Raw genomic sequence first — 5,888 nt, 5'->3', positions numbered from 1 at the left:
ATAGACTTAAGTTGACCCCCGATGTTTTTGATTTTTCTTCGAATACCTCAAGCGAACTTCACGACGTCACTGATGACGTAATTTATGTTGCAATTTTGACTGACAGGACACGACCTGTTGGACCCATCGTACTTCTGCATGGTTCCGTTTTCAAGAAATGACCGCTATTTGCGTGCAGTTACCAAGGCGTCTCCTCGATTTCCGCGGTCAATGATGAAAAAAGGTCCTCCCAATAAATTGAAAACAACGACACGTGCCCGCTCAATCCTCGGGTTTTCTTGTACTTTATAATCCTTTGGGGCAAACTCTTCCCTTTCTATACTCCATCCTTGCGTCTTTTTCTTCTTCATTCATCTTCTTCATCCATAACTACTGCACCGCCGCCGCCGTTTCCAGATCTTCCTCAGATCTCAAAATGGTGAAAAAGAAAAACTCCGCCCTTGCTACCAGTGCTGCGAGCAGCGGTGCCGCCGCCAAGGCTTCTCCAAATCCACCGAAGAGAGGCGCTCCAGATGCTCCTCCTCCAGCTCCGGCGCCTCCAGCACCGTCAAGATCCACGGCTGGGCCCAACCCCGGAGATTGGCCGGCGTCTACTACCACAAAACGCGATGAGAAGAAGGCCCGAAGCCTTGGATTGATTTCTTCCGACGAGGGGAATGTCATTCTCCCAGGTGCGATTTCACGGCCCAATCCCCCCGCTGGTTTTACCGTGATGTTCTTATCATTCTTGTATCGAGGTCTTTCACTCCCCGCTCACAAATTCCTTCACCACCTCCTTCGAGTTTACGAGATCCAACTGTGGCAGTTGACTCCCAATTCAATCCTTCACCTTGCTATTTTTATCACCCTCTGCGAAGCGTTTTTGGGCATTGAGCCACACTTTGGTTTGTGGAAGAAAATTTTCTTTGTCAAAAGGTACAGCAGCAGTAGCGGATCTTTTGTCATTGGCAGAGTTGGGTTTGTCGCTCGCAAAGAAGTCAACTATTTCAACTTTCAGATGAGAGAGTCTGTGCAAGGGTGGAGGCTGAAGTGGTTCTATATTAGGGACTCTTCAACAATTGAGTCCCAGCTCCCTCACTTCTCCGATGTTCTTGAAGCCAAGCCTAAGCAGTCTTGGAAAAATATCCTTTCTCCCGATGAAAAGCTAGCAGTCGACAAGTTATTTGACAGATTTCTTTGGATCAAAGAAGCCGATGGTCAGACCATGATAGGCACGGAGGTAGCCGCTGTGTTCTTGAAGCATCGAGTTCAGTCGATCATGGTTAGGGCTCATCCGATGTGGTTATATTCGGGTCCCAAGGACGAGACTAGGATAAATATCGCCGAATTATCCGCAAAGGAACTGCTTGATGAAGTTCGGCGCCTCACTCTCTTCAGCCAGGAAGATTCAATCCCACTGATATCTTCCCATCCACCATTTGATGTTGATCATCCGCCAATCGAGGTAAATTTTCCCTCCATACTCTCATTGCGCTATTTCCCTTGATCAATGTAACTGCCATTGTCCTTACTTGTTTACTTCGACAGATCCCCATAGCTTCCGAAGACTTGCAAGACCTGTCGAACAATACCTCTAAGAGAAGAGATTCTTCAGCCCCCGTAGGATCTCATGCTGAAGAGAACGCAAGCCCAAAAGATGAACGCGATGACCCAATGAATCCTGAAGCTGTTTTTATCAATCCACGATCTTCAGCCGATGACATTAGCGACACAGCGGGATCAATGCATGATGACGACGTTGATCGTGTTGCCTTTCTTGATGCAGCTGCGGAGGAGGCCGAAGCACGTCCTTTGAAGAGACCATCCGGCGACTTCGCCGACGAAGACGATCTTTCTGATCTGTGAGTCCTTGTTTCTTTTCTTAGAATTGTGTTCTGGCTTTATCATCCGCATCTTCTTTTGACTTTGCCAATTTTTTACTTCCGTAGTGACGAGGGTTTCTTCGAGCCTCCGTCCAAGAAGGCCAAATCTTGCGCCGTTCTGCCGAACCCCGCAGCTTCCGAGGCTTCGGCCCCTACTGTGGCCCCAACAATGCAGATGTCGACTGCTTCTTCCCTTTCCAAGGGGAAGGATATTCCTTCGGCAACCGCACCTCCTTCTTCAGGGAAACCTGTAAGTCTTTTTATGTTCCAACGCAAGTTCTCCTGAATGGATCTTGATTAAATTAATGGTTCTTCATCTGATAATTGTTTCTCCTTATTTCTTAAGGATTTGCGAGCTATCATATCTTCTTTAGAAACTTTCGCCTCCCAATACACTTCTCTGGAAGTTGACAAGGCCCAACTGCAAAAGGAGGTCAAGTCTTCTTCCTCGAAGTTGGAGGGCGCAATAAAAATGGCTGCCGAAGCTCGCCAGGAAGTCGACTCCTTGAAGGAGGAGCTCGAGGGGCTGAAGAAGAGGCTGAAGGATGAAGAGGCGTCCAGGCTAGCCGCTGAAGCTCGGGTGACTGAGAAGGATGATCTTCTTCGCCAATCTTCCTTAGCCTTGCTTAGTAATTCCCTTTTTGCTCTCTTGTTTATTATTGCTTTGCGAATTCAGTCCCTTTGTTAATGAGCTTCTCTTGTTTCGTTCTTCACAGAGGCTGCTGATATCCCCATCGAGGCTCTGGACAAGATCCCGAACAATTCCTCGGCAAACTCTCTGTCGATGACCCTTGCTTCTCACCAGTTTGTTCAGGACCTCCTCCAGAAGGGCAAGGGAGCCATGGCACGGATGCACTCGATGATTTTCCCCAAGATCAATCAAGACAAGACTTTGGGGCAACTGATCGATGCTTTTGCCGTCAACACAAAGGAGGTTATCGAGGTATTCAAACGTACTTCGCGTACCTATGGCGCCCTCGTAGCCTTCCAGCTTATGATGGGTCATGGCTTCAAAGCCGATATTGAAGAAATGTCCAAAGAGCTGCCAAAAGAGCAAGATGGGCAATTTGTCGACCTGGGTGTCTTTAAAACCTTGGCTCTTAAGTGTGCTCGCCAGCTCCTTGAGCTGGTTTCGGCAAAGAAATCATCAGTTGGTCCAAGTTTGTCAAACCAGACCCAGGTGACAAGGTATTAACTTGTCAATGCCTACGGATTGTAGACTAGGGTTTAGTTAGATGTAGAGGGCAAGTAGATCTCGAAGGTTTCAGCCGAAGAGTACTCGACGAATATAAAACTAGGGTTGTGTTGACAGTAGATTCGATGCTTTCTTTGTCCCTCGACTCCCCCTTATATAGGAGGTGGAGCCGAGGGATTCGTATTGTACAAGTTACAGAGTCCGGGAAGGTTTCTAACTCATCCCGCAAGATTGCAAACATCATCTCCTAATACAACTCTAGCTTTCCTTAATAACAACTTGGGCTTCCGATTCTTCTTATTCTTTGAGTCATGGGCCTTCAGTAAACCCCGGGTACTATCTTCGGCAGGCCCATTGGGGATGCCTATGTCAGTAGCCCCCGAGATTTTGCTTGAATCGCATAGTCAGGGAAAATCTCCACTGTTTAGATTTACTCTACAACTTTAAACTTCTCTATATTTCTTCATACGAATTTCTATATTGTACAGGGATAATGGTGATTGGGGCTAGTTCATCTGACGGATCAGGTACTAGTTAACTGCTCTAGTGGCAATCCGCAAAAACCTACTTCAAGATCACGTCCCCGGACATGATCTCGGGATACTGGTGTAAACTTCGACAGGTGCCGCTTAAGGTCTTACCATTCTGTCGAGTCCCAGTCATATTTTATCAGGTACCTAACGCGTCCGTTAGGAATTTTCTTCGTATCTGTTGATACGGATAGAAGTAGCAAACCGACGTCAGAGACGGCGCCACGCCACTCAGAACGGATGTGGGGTCTTACCTTCGCAAAGTTTTGCGGCATTCAGGAATTGTTCGCAACTTTGGCGTTCTGAGAATATATTGTCGAGTGCTTATTCGGCTGTTGGAATGGCACATTTTATTGAGTCAACGGATGACTTATATTGCTCTCCCGATGGGAGTATATGTAGAGTTATTTTAACTCGAAATATAGCCTCTTGTTCTTCTATCTTTTTTTTCTTTTTTTTATAATTTCATCGGGCACGCGAACAGCGTTCCCGATGGGAGTAGCCCCCGAGGCTACAGCCAAGGACTTGTGCTTGGGTGTAGGCTCCACGCTTTTATGCCGCTATATTTTCTTTCTCTCCCGAAATTTTCAAATCTCTCGGGTGCGCGAACATCGCTCCCGATGGGAGTAGCCCCCGAGGCTATGAGCAAATATTTTGTATTTTATCATAGGCTCACACCATATCTATTTTGTCTTTCTCAAACTTTTCATTTGTTTCAAAGTAGCCCCCGAAATAATCAATAATCTTTTGCTGTCAAATTTTTGTTTGTCATGCGTCTTTGTCGAAAATTTCTCTTGTCAAGGTGACATCATTGCTTACGATAGCCACGATTACTGTATCGGGAACATGCGAGAACCACTTTTCTCTGCCTTGTGGGTCCAATTTTCCCATCCAATTGACACATCGTGCAAGTGGGGGACACACGTCGTCCGTTTTTTCTGGCACTCATGTTGTATCGCCTGTCCATTCACTTCTCAGTAAAAATCCATGTTTACCCCTTGTCCACGTGTTTGCCATCTGCATCATAATTTTTCCATCCAACGGTTGCGTCGACTCGCCGCACCACTACATAAAGCCATCGTCTTCCTCCTTCAGCACTTTCGCTCGTGCCGCATCTCTACTCCTCCTCTGCAAATCCTCCATTGCTTCCCTTGCTTCAAGCGCTCAACCACTCTCACACCCTTCGTCGCCAAGTTCATTGATGCCGCCACGCATTCATTTGACTAGGCATAGCACGCCGGAGTCGAAGATGATGACAACAGATCTGGGAAGCGCCGAGTGGGAGAGATCCAAGATCTCTGCCCAAGACATCAACTTGCTGAGGAAGATGGGATTCAACAAGAAGGAGGACTCGCTCCAATTCCCCAAGGAGGAGAGCTACCCGAAACCTCCAATCGACTATCGGGTTAGTTTCGTTGACCACCTCATCCGAGGTCTTTCTCCTCCAATCCACGAGTTTCTCCGTGGTCTCCTTTTTGTCTATGGGCTTCAGTTACATCATCTGACGCCCAATTCCATCCTCCACATCTCGATTTTTATCACACTATGTGAGTGCTTCCTCGGGGTCCAACCCAATTGGGCTCTGTGGAAGCGCATCTTCTGCATCCGCCGTAATGGCTCTCACAACATCGCCTATAACATTGGCGGCGTTGTTATCTGTGTTCGTTCTGATGTCGAATATTTCGACGTCAAATTTCCCGACTCCGTCCAAGGTTGGCGGAAGAAGTGGCTGTACATCCATGAAGAAAGCTCTAATCCAGTGGAGGAAAACATCGCCCCTTTTGACGAAGAAGCCAAAATCCTTCGCCGCCGTTCTTGGGATGTTGAAGCTACTGATGCTGAGAAGTTGGCGACAGAGGCGTTGATGACTCGCATCCACGAGCTACAAAACACCCGCGGCAAGGAACTTTCAGGTATTGAGATTACCGCTTATTTCCTTAGGACTAGAGTGCAGCCTCTTCAAGCTCGCAAAAACCCCTTCTGGAAGTACGCTGGTGAAAAAGATGTCGATAGGCTCTCAAAAGATCTTCCTTTGAAGCATTTTGAAAAGCTTATCCGCAAAATCTCATCGCTCAATAAGACGGATTCAGTTCCAAGTTCTTGCCGTATTGCGCCATATAGTAGCGCCAATCCCCTTCCCGAGGTAATTTTTCTCTTTTAATTGCTATATTGCCTCCTCGAGTTTATTAGTTGTCGACTACTATCTTGTTAACACCTTTTTGTCGACGTTCTTTCTCTTTTTTTTTCTCAGGACCACCCTGTCCTTGTTTCTCTTCCTCCTCTTCCTGAAGGTGGAGAAGT

This window comes from Lolium perenne, chromosome 4 (assembly GCF_019359855.2).
Source record: "Lolium perenne isolate Kyuss_39 chromosome 4, Kyuss_2.0, whole genome shotgun sequence".
Lineage (NCBI taxonomy): Eukaryota > Viridiplantae > Streptophyta > Magnoliopsida > Poales > Poaceae > Lolium > Lolium perenne.
The sequence above is the reverse complement of the archived record's forward strand: the minus strand, read 5'-3'. Positions refer to the sequence as shown.